Below are 12253 nucleotides of genomic sequence, written 5' to 3'. Positions count from 1 at the left end.
TAATGCAAAACTTGGAATTGAAAACCTCACCTTCCAATAGCTCGTAGGAGATAACTAATGGCTAGAAATCCAAAAGCTTATCAAGTATTGGGCGTTTGAAGTTGTCCAAAGGAAATAAAAACCAAACTTTGCATTAATGAACTTTTAATGAAAAACAACTACCTTACCTTCCAGGTGCGAGAAATTTCCATGGGATTGCATCCAAGTCATCACATAACATCCATACTTTGAGAAACTAAAAATTTAAGCCAATCATCCTCTGAGGAAAAGCCCTCAGAGGCTGTTTGGCTACTAAGAAAATAGAAATGGGGAAGAACAGGAGAAGAGAGAAAAACAGAGCAAGGCTCTGTATAGTCTATATATTTATATATTTATATCCCCATCCGTCTCTGTATATTTTACAATGGATGCACGGGAATATATATAGAGAAGTTTTTCCAACCTTCCTAGCTAAGAAATCTTATGATTCGTGGATTACAAGGAGAAGAATGGAAATTTATACAAAAATATCTAAAAGAAAAGATCTAAAGTGGAGTCGGTGGAACAAAGGAAAATTCGCACCACGCATGGGCTGTGCGAATTTGGAAGGTGTTGTGCGAGTTTCGCACAAGCTGAAGGTGTTGTGCGAATTTCAAGGTGTTGTGCGAATTTCGCACAAGCCTGGAGCAGTTATCTTCCAAAGGCCATATCTTCCTCATTTCAGCTCCAAATCATACACGGTTTGAAGCGTTGGATTCTTGACTTCCTGATCTTTGAAATGGTATATAGCATGTAGAAAATGAACTTCGGAAAGTGTTCCAAAAGTGCGAAGGAAGACTGCAGTTGCTGTCCTCTGTTTTCTTCACTTTGCTTGTTTTTCCTCTTTGCTTCTCTCCTTTACTTGGCTTGTCTTAATGATCCAAAAAGCTGTCAAAACACTAAAACTAGCCACAAATATGATTAGAAGTCATTGCTAGGTCCTTAACATGCCAATTGGGATAAAGATGGAGAACTACTACACAAAAGTGCTTAAAACATAATGAATTAAAGGCTCAAAATGGCACTTTTTGGGTAGTAATCATTGGGTCTTAAGCTCAAGCCTTTAGAGGCTATGAACAACTCAAGGCTATGGTTGACATGAACGACCCCAAGTCATGAGCTTAGGTCTTTAGTTGCTATGAACAACTCAGAGTTGTCGATGACATGAAATGCTTTGGCTCGTAAGCTCAGCTCACTAGATTATATGAATAGGTCAAGGTTGTGCATGACATGAATGACTCTAGGTTGTGAGCTCAGGGCCCTATATTCAATGAACAGCTCTGGGTTATGGTTGACATGAAAGATCATGGGTCGTGAGCTCAAAGCTCTAAATGCTATGAATAGCTCAAGGATGTGGAATACATAATCCACTCTAGGTCTTAAGCTTAGGCTTGTAGATGCCATGAACAACTCAGGCTTATGGTTGACATGAACAACTTAGGGTTCTTGGCTCATGGCTTTAGATTCTATGAACAACTCAGGGTCGTTGATGACATGAGCCACTCTTGGACATGAGCTACGGGCTTTAGATGCCACAAACAACTTTAGGCTATGGTTGAGATGAACAACTTTAGATCGTGAGCTTAGGGCTCTAGATGCTATGAATAGCTTAGGGCTATCGATGACAGGAAACACTCCGAGTCCTGAACTCAAGGCTCTAGATGCTATGAACAACTCTAGGCAGTGAATGACATGAACACCTCTAGGTTGTGAACTTAAAGCCTTCGATTGAATGAACAACTATAGGTTGTTGTTGACAAAAAGAACCTCGGGTTGTGAACTCAAGACTTTAGATGCTATGAACAACTCAAGGTTGTATACTAGATGAGCCACTCTAGGTCTTCAACTCAACACTGTAGATGCTATGAACAACTTTGGGTTATGGTTGACATGAACGACTCCAGATCATGAGTTTTAGGCTCCAAATGTTGTTAACAACTCAATGCACTAAATGACATGAGCTACTTTGTTTCATGAACTCAGGGCACTAGATGCTATGAACAACTTTGGGTTGTGGTAGATATGAATAACTCCAGGTCATGAGCTCAGGGCTCTTGATGTTATGAAGAACTTAGGGTTGTTGATGCCATGAAAGACTTCGGGTCGTGAGCTTAGGGCTCTTAATACTATGAATAGTTGAAGACTGTGGATGACATGAGCTACTTTGGGTGGTGATCTCGGGGCTCTAAATACTATGAACAAATCAAGGCTATGGATGACATGAGCTCCTCTAGGTCATGAGCTCAAGGCTCTAGATGCTATGAACAACTTTGGGATGTAGTTGACTTAAACGACTCCAGGTCGTGAGCTCAAGGGTTCAAATGCTATGAACATATCAAGGATATGGATGACATGAATGACTCTGGCTCATTAACTCAATGCCCTAGATGCAATGAAAAGTTCTAGGTTATGGTTGACAGCTCTAGATCATGAGCTCGGGGCTTTAGATGATATGAACAACTCTGGGTTATGGTTAGCATGAACAACTCTGAGTCATGACCATAGGGCTTAAGATGCTAAGAATGGCTCAAAGCTATCAATGACATGAGCTAATCTAGGTTGTGGGCTTAGGGTATTAGATGCTCTTAACAACTCTTGGTTATGGTTGACATGAACAACTTCGGGTCACGAGCTCAAGGCTTTAGATTATATGAAGAGCTCAAGGCTAATGATGACATGAAAGACTCTAGGTCGTGAGCTCAAGGCTATAGATAATATGAACAACTTAATGTTATGGATGATATCAATGACTGGGTTGTGAGCACATGGCCCTAGATGCAATGAACAACTCTGGGTTGCGCTTGACATGAAAAACACTAGGTCGTGAGCTCAAAGCTCTAGATGCTATGAACAACTCAAGGTTTTGGATGACATGAGTCACTTCGGGTCTTGAGGTCAAGACTCTAGATGATATGAACAACTCTTTGCTATGGTTGACATGAATGACCCTAGGTCATGAGCTGAGTCCTTTAAATGCTATGCATAACTCACAACTATCGATGACATGAGCTTCTCTGGGTAGTGAGCTGAGGGGTTTAGATGCTATCAACACCTCTGGGTTGTGGTTGACATGAACAACTCTAGGTCATGAACTTAGAGCTCTTAATGCTATGAACACCTCAAGGCTATCGATAACATGAAAGACTTTAGGTCGTGAGCTTAAGGCTCTAAATTCTATGAACAACTCAAGTTTGTCGATGACATGAAAGACTTCGGGACATGAAATCAGGGGTCTAGATTCCATGAACAACTTAGTGTTGTGGATGATATGAATGACACTGGGTTGGGAGATCAGGGCCCTAGATGCAATGAACAATGTTAGGTTGTGGTTGACATGAAAGACTCTAGGTCATGAGTTCAGAGCAATATATGCTATGAACATCTCAAGGTTGTGGATGACTTGAGCCACTCTTTATCTTGAGTTCATGGCTTTAGATGCTATGAATAGCTTTGGGTTGTGGTTGACATGAACGACTCCGGGTCATGAGCTTAGGGATTTAGATGTTATGAAAAACTCAGGGTTGTCAATGACATGAAAAACTTTTGGTCATGAGCTTAGAACTCTAGATTCTATGAACAACTCAGAATTATGGATAATGTGAACAACTTTGAGTCATCGGCTTAGGTACCTATGTAACGCCCAAGATTATTTTTTTTAGGGGCAATTTAGGAAATTATTCATAATAATTAAATTAATTAATTAATTAATTTAATAAAATGGAAGAGAGCTAAAAATGTAATTTTATGAATAAATACCTTAGGTATAAATTAGAAATTCTATTCTTTCTGTTCTTTTCTGAATAGCATTCTTGTTTGCAAAATTCCACAGAACGTAAGGTTGGAATCAAATTTTAGGGTTTGAAGAACAGATCTCTATAGGTAAGATTCTAACCCCTAGTTTAATATTTTAGATTCATTGGTTAATTTCAAACACATTAGATATCTTTTGGAAAACCTAAATCTAGATTAGGGTTAGTTTTTTTTTTTTAAATTTGTTTTAATATCAAAATAGTGAAAATTTAAGATTTTGATTTATTGATGGAATTTAGGAGATCTTAAGTTTTTTTAGATGAAAAAAAAAAAAGATTCCTTGGAAGGTTTCAATTTTAGGCTAGAGTTAATTTTATTATAAAAAAAAGTAAATAAATATATTGTTATTTGTGGCTGAAGTGATTAGAAATATTAGAAAAAAAAAAAAGAAGGAATTGCATTGGAAGATAGAAAAATGGTGAAAAAAAAACGCATGTGCATTGGAAGATAGAAGAATGGTGGAAAAGAAAAAGTTACATGCGTGTGGGAACTGAAAGATAGAGGAACAGTAAAATAATAATATTTATAATAATAAAAAACATGCATGTGGAGTGTGTGAGTGGGTGGATGGTATGCACATATTTATATATGTATTACAATGGTAGTTGTGTTTGGAAAATATGAAAATGGTAGAATAAACTATGTATAGATAAACAAGGTGATATACAATTTAGTTAAACTTATAGTATTATAATTAGATTAATGTTAAATATTAAGTTAATAAGTAGCATGAAATTTAATTAGTGAAATAAATTGTAGTTTAATTAAATTATGTTGTGTCCCAATAAATAAATTGAAAATAAAAATTAAGTTTTATATGAATTAGAAATTTATTAATTTTCTAAAATAAGAATAGATCTTTCATAATTAAAAACATTAATTTGAATACCTAAAATTTTAAGATTGTCAAACCTATAATTTTAGATAAATAATAATGATTATTTCTCTTATATTTTGTTAGGTGAAAAGTAGAGTTTCAGGATTATGTTTCTCCAAAGTTTTTGACGACTTCTTTTAAGGTAAGGGAAATTAATGCAGTTATTATTTTTTTTAGAAACAATTTTTTATATACATCATTTGGAAACATTTTGAGTTATTATTCATTTTATGCATGGATTAAATATATTTTGCATGAAAAGTATGTTAGAACCTTATATTTTGTTTACAACAGAGAAATGTGGAGATATTATGTTTTGCAAATTTGAATAATTGAAAAAAGTGTTTTGACTTTGGTTTGTTTGGCCCTTGTCAACGGGATATAATAGTTGACTTATGACTTTTTGGCCCTTGTCAACGAGATATAATAGTTGACCTTTACATTTCTTGGTGGGGAATGTAATTTGATTTGGATCCTAGCCTCTAGGGGTTTGGTTAGAGGTTACTAGTAGTAGTAGTGTTTGGTTCCGTCCACCTTAAAGGAACAATTTGAGGCTAGCCACCTATTTGAAAAGTCCCACCTAATTGGGCACCATTTGATGTTTGATGACCAGAGTAAATAAATAATTTGAATGTTTTGATTGAATTTGATATGAAAATGCTTGAATCAGAAATGAAAGTGTACAATTAAAAGTTTTGAATGTATTGGCAAAACTGACTCAAAGGTTTATGAAAATAATTGGTTATAATATCTCCTATTTTGCAAGTGAAGTTGAAATATTTGATCCATGGACTGCATTAATGTTCCTTATTGGGCTTTGAGCTCATTCCCCTTGTTGATAATTTTTTCAGGTACCCTTAGTTCGGGCGAGGAGTGACGGCTAGGTCGGGAAATGGTCATCATTAGGATTTTGCTTAGGATGTTATTTTTGGACATTGTTAGCTTATAAGTTTATGTTCATTTGGATTATTTTGTTTTTGGAAGCTATTTAGATATTGAGCTTTTAAATATTTTTTTATGATAGTTTGAAGTTGAGATTTGTAGATTATGAAAATTTTGTTAGCACTTGAATTATTTGAGTTTGCAATCTATTGGATAATGGATTTTGGCTGATGGATGCTTAGTTATAAAGTTATGTTTTGAAGATTATAGAATTTTGTTCTGCTACTCTGAATAGATATTTGGTAATTGGTTACTTCGAGTTATAATATGATTGTCTGGGTCAGGTTACACTTTAAGCCTTCATGTTTGAGGTGTGAAATGACCGTCACGCCATTGGAGTGGGTCTTGAGGCGTGACAGAGTGGTATCAGAGAACTAGGTTGTGATCTTGATGGGAACTTGTTTAGTTTACCTTTGGGAATAGATGAGTGACGCATTAGTTTAAGTTTCAACTTCATCTAGTCCGATTCATTTTATTCCTTAGAATTCAGATTTGCTTATTTGGCTTCTTAGTGACTAATTTAGTTATACCTGTTGCTATTCCTTTGGGAGATTTTGTTGTGATTAGTAAAATACTTAGAGATTGTTATGTGATGGTTGGGTATAGAGAGATGACAAATGACTTAGTACTTATTGACCTCCAGATTTTTTATGTGATTTTGGGGATGGATTGGTTAGCTTCATACCGTGCATCTGTTGATTGTTTTGGGAAAAGAGTGACGTTTAGCATTCTTGGTCAACCTAATTTTAGTTTTGAGGGGAAGCATGTGGACAAACCACTGCGTATGATCTCAGTCTTGCGAGCTAGTTATTTGTTCAGGAAAGGTTGTCAAGGCTTTTTGGCTTATGTTGTGAATGAGGATAATGATTTAAAGTTGGATGACATACCCATTGTAAGGGACTATCTTGATGTCTTTCCAGAGGATCTACCTGGCTTGCCACCAGAGAGGGAGGTGGAGTTCACCATTAATGTGGCACCAGGGACAACTCCTATCTCTAAGGCCCCTTACAGGATGACACCTTTGGAGCTTAAGGAGTTGAAGATTCAACTTCAGGAGTTGTTAGATAAGGGATTCATTAGGCCTAGTGTTTCACCTTGGGGAGCTCCTGTTTTATTTGTAAAGAAGAAGGATGGATCTATGAGACTCTGCATTGATTATAGAGAGTTGAATAAGGTGACGGTGAGGAACAAGTATCCCCTTCCTTGAATTGATGATTTGTTTGATCAACTTTAGGGTGCATGTGTGTTCTTTAAGATTGATCTTCGGTTTGGTTATCATCAGCTAAGGGTTAGAATTGATGATGTACCCAAGACTACTTTTCGAACTAGATATGGGCATTATAAGTTTTTGGTTATGCCTTTTGGTTTGACAATGCACCTACTGCTTTTATGAACTTAATGAATAGGGTATTCAAGCCCTATCTAGATCAATTTTTGGTGGTTTTTATAGATAATATTTTGGTGTACTCAAAGAGTAGGGAGGAGTATGAGCGTCATTTGAGTCTTATATTGCAAACTCTCAAAGATAAGCAACTGTATGCTAAACTAAGGAAGTGTGAGTTCTAGTTAAATAAAATGTCTTTCCTTGGGCATGTGGTGACCAAGGATGGCATCTCTATTGACCTTGGAAAGGTAAATGTCGTGTCAAATTGGAGGAGACCTAATACTATGATCGAGATTTGAAGTTTCTTAGGATTGGCTGGTTATTATAGGCGGTTTATTAAGAGGTTCTCTAAGATCGCCCTACCTCTGACCAGGTTGACTTAGAAAGGGGTTAAGTTTGAGTGGTCTAATGATTGTGAATGTAGTTTCCAAGAGTTGAAGAACATATTAGTGACAGCTCCTATTTTGACTATCCCTTTAGGCTCAGGAGGGTTTGTGGTATATAGTGATGCGTCTCGTCAGGGTTTGGGTTGTGTTCTTATGCAACATGGGAAAGTTGTAGCTTATGCTTCTAGACAGTTGAAGCCTTATGAACGAAATTATCCTACTCATGATTTGGAGTTAGCTGTAGTGGTTTTTGCACTTAAGATCTAGATACATTTTCTTTTTGGTGAAACTTGTGAGATATTCACAGATCATAAGAGTTTAAAGTATTTATTTTCCCAAAAGGAATTGAACATGAGACAAATGAGGTAGATTGAACTACTTAAAGACTATGACTGCATTATTTAGTATCACCCAGGGAAGGCGAATGTTGTGGCTGACGCCTTGAGTAGGAAATTTGTTGGTTCCTTAGCAGCTATTAGAGGTTGTCAGAGGCAATTATTGGAAGATTTGAGGAGTTTACAAGTCCATATGAGAGTTTTGGACTCGAGAGCTCTTGTGGCGAACTTTAGAGTACAACCAGACTTGGTTGGGAGAATTAAGGCCCTACAAAAGAATGATTTGAATTTAGTGCAACTTATGGAAGAGGTTAAAAAAAGGCAGTAAGTCTGACTTTGTTTTATCAAATGATGGGATTTTGAGGTTTAGGACTAGACTTTGTGTCCTAAATGATGGAGACTTAAGAAGGGAGCTTTTGGAGGAAGCTCATTGTTCTAGGCTTGTGATCCACCCAGAAGGAATAAAGATGTACAAAGATTTGAAACAGAATTATTGGTGGTCAGGTATAAAGTGAGATATTACGCAATTTGTAGCTTAGTGTTTGGTGTGTTAACAAGTGAAAGCTGAGCATCAACGACCAGTAGGGTTTTTTGCAACCACTTTCTATTCCCGAGTGGAAATGGGAACATATTACTATGGATTTTGTGATAAGGTTACCAAGGACCTTAGGGGGAAATAATGCAATTTGGATGATTATTGATCGATTGACAAAGTCTGCTCATTTTCTTCCTATGAAAGTCAAATTTTCTATGGATCGTTTGACTTCTCTTTATATTAAGGAGATTGTGAGAATGCATGGTGTACCTGTTTCTATAGTATCTGACAGAGATCCTCGTTTCACTTCTAGATTTTGGCATAGTTTACAGAAAGCATTAGGTACTAAGTTGAGTTTTAGTACTGCTTTTCATCCGTAGATTGATGGTTAATCAGAGAAGGTAATTAAGGTCATGGAAGATTTGTTGAGAGCTTGTGCTTTGGACCTAAAAGGTAATTCAGATGAGTATTTGCCCTTAGTGGAGTTTGCCTATAATAATAGCTTTCAAGCTAGCATTGGGATGGCACATTTTGAGGCATTGTATGGTAGGAGATGTTGATCTCTTGTTTGTTGGGATGATGTTTGAGAGAAGAAACTTTTGGGGCTTGAACTTGTGCAGTTGACTGTTGAAAAGGTCTCTTTAATTAAGGACAGATTAAAAATAGCACAAAGTAGACAAAAGAGTTATGTTGATAATTGCAAACGAGATTTAGAGTTTGAGGTGGGTGATCATGTTTTCTTGAAAGTTTCACCTATGAAGTCTATAATGAGATTTGGAAGAAAAGGGAAACTCAGTCCTCATTTTGAGGGACCATTTGAGGTATTAGAAAGAGTAGGCACTTTGGCTTATAAAGTGGCCTTGCCCCCAAGTTTATCTAAGATTCAAAATGTATTCCATGTTTCGACTTTGAGAAAATATATTTATGATCCCTCTCATGTTGTGGAGTTGGAGCCTATTCAAGTTTTTGAGGACTTGACCTATGAAGAGGTACCCGTTCAAATTGTGGATGTGATGGATAAGGTACTATGACATGTTGTTGTCAAGTTGGTAAAGGTCCAATGGAGCAATCATAGTATTTGAGAGGCCACTTGGGAGTTAGAAGAAGAGATGAGAGAAAAGCATCCTCAATTATTTCAAGACTTAGGTATGTCAAGTTTAGAGGACTACACTTTTGTTAAAGAGGGGAGGATGTAATGCCCAATATTTTTTTTAGGGGTAATTTAGGAAATTATTAATAATAATTAAAGTAATTAATTGATTAATTTAACAAAATGGAAGAGGGGTAAAAATGTAATTTTACGAATAAATACCCTAGGTATAAATTAGAAATTCTATTCTTCCTGTTCTTTTCTGAATAGCACTCATGTTTGCATAATTCCAGAGAACGTAAGGTTGGAGTCGAATTTCAGGGTTTGAAGAACATATCTCTATAGGGAAGATTCTAACCCCTAGATTAATATTTTAGATTCATTGGTTAATTTCAAACACATTAGATATCTTTTGGAAAACCCAAATCTAGATTAGGGTTAGTTTTTTTTTTTTTTTAATTTGTTTTAATATCAAAATAGTGAAAATTTAAGATTTTGATTTATTGTTGGAGTTTGGGAGATCTTAAGTTTTTTTAGATGAAAAAAAAAAGATTCCTTGGAAGGTTTCAATTTTAGGCTAGGGTTAATTTTATTAAAAAAAAACAGTAAATAAATATATTGTTATTTGTGGCTGAAGGGATTAGAAATATTAGAAAGAAAAAAAAAAGGAACGTGTGTGCACTAGAAGATAGAAAAATGGTGAAAAAAAGAAGAAAAGAACGCGTGTGCACTGGAAGATAGAAGAATGGTGGAAAAAAAAAAAGTTACATGCATGTCGGAACTCAAAGATAGAGGAATAAGTAAAATAATAATATTTATAATAATAAAAAACATGCATGTGGAGTGTGTGAGTGGGTAGATGAAAATAATAATATTATTAATAATAAGAGGCATGCATGTGGAGTGTGTGAGTGGGTGGATGGTATGCACATATTTATATATGTATTACAATGGTAGTTGTGTTTGGAAAATATGAAAATGGTAGAATAAACTATGTATAGATAAACAAGGTGATATACAATTTAGTTAAACTTATAGTATTATAATTAGATTAATGATAAATATTAAGTTAATAAGTAGCATAAAATTTAATTAGTGAAATAAATTGTAGTTTAATTAAATTATGTTGTGTCCCAATAAATAAATTGAAAATAAAAATTAAGTTTTATATGAATTATAAATTTATTAATTTTCTAAAATAAGAATAGATTAAATTATCTTTCATAATTAAAAATATTAATTTGAATACCTAAAATTTTAGGATTGTCAAACCTATAATTTTAGATAAATAGTAATGATTATTTCTCTTATATTTTGTTAGGTGAAAAGTAGAGTTACAGGATTATGTTTCTCCAAAGTTTTTGACGACTTCTTTTCAAGTAAGGGAAATTAATGCAGTTATTATTTTTTTTAGAAACAAATTTTTATATACTGTTTTGGAAGCATTTTGAGTTATTATTCATTTTATGCATGGATCAAATATATTTTGCATGAAAAGTATGTTAGAACCTTATATTTTGTTTACAATAGAGAAATGTGGAGATATTATGTTTTGCAAATTTGAATAATTGAAATAAGTGTTTTGTTTTTGGTTTGTTTGGCCCTTGTTAACAAGATATAATAGTTGACTTATGACTTTTTGGCCTTTGTCAATGGGATATAATAGTTGACCTTTACATTTCTTAGTGGGGAATGTAATTGATTTGGACCCCAGCCACTAGGGGTTTGGTTAGAGGTTACTAGTAGTAATAGTGTTTGGTTCCGTTCACCTTAAAGGAACAATTTGAGGCTAGCCACCTATTTGAAAAGTCCCACCTAATTGGGCACCATTTGATGTTTGATGACCAGAGTAAATAAATAATTTGAATGATTTGATTGAATTTGATATGAAAATGCTTGAATTAGAAATGAAAGTGTACAATTAAAAGTTTTGAATGTATTGGCAAAACTGACTCAAAGGTTTATGAAAATAATTGGTTATAATATCTCCTATTTTGCAAGTGAACTTGAAATATTTGATCCATGGACTGCATTAATGTTCCTTATTGGGCTTTGAGCTCATTCCCCTTGTTGACAATTTTTTCAGGTACCCTTAGTTCGGGCGAGGAGTGACGGCTAGGTCGGGAAATGGTCATCATTAGGATTTTGCTTAGGATGTTATTTTTGGACATTGTTAGCTTATAAGTTTATGTTCATTTGGATTATTTGGTTTTTGGAAGCTATTTAGATATTGAGCTTTTAAATATTTTTTTATGATAGTTTGAAGTTGAGATTTGTAGATTATGAAAATTTTGTTAGCACTTGAATTATTTGAGTTTGCAATCTATTGGATAAGAGATTTTGGTTGATGGATGCTTAGTTATAAAGTTATGTTTTTAAGATTATAGAATTTTGTTCTGCTACTCTGAACAAATATTTGGTAATTGGTTACTTCGAGTTACAATATGATTGTTTGGGTCAGGTTACACTTTAAGTCTTCGGGGTTGAGGTGTGAAATGACCGTCATGCCCTTGGAGTGGGTCTTGGGGTGTGACAACCTAGATGTAATAAATGGCTCTAGGTAATGGTTGACATGAAAGACTGTGGGTCGTGAGCTTTGGGCTTTAGATGTTATGAACAGATCAGTGTTATGGACAACATGAACCACTCTATGTCTTGAGCTCAAAGCTCTAGATGTTATGAGTAGCTCTAGGCTATGCTTAACATGATCAAATATGGGTCGTTACTTGAAGCCTATAGATGTTATTAACAACTCAGGTTGTTGATGACATAATCTACACTATGTCGTGATCTCAAAGCCTTAGATGCTATGAACAACTTTGGGTTGTGGTTGACATTAATGACTCTAGGATCTCATGAGTTTAACCCTCTAAATG

Source organism: Vitis vinifera, chromosome 18 (assembly GCF_030704535.1).
Source record: "Vitis vinifera cultivar Pinot Noir 40024 chromosome 18, ASM3070453v1".
Classification (NCBI taxonomy): domain Eukaryota; kingdom Viridiplantae; phylum Streptophyta; class Magnoliopsida; order Vitales; family Vitaceae; genus Vitis; species Vitis vinifera.
Note: the sequence above shows the minus strand (reverse complement) of the source record.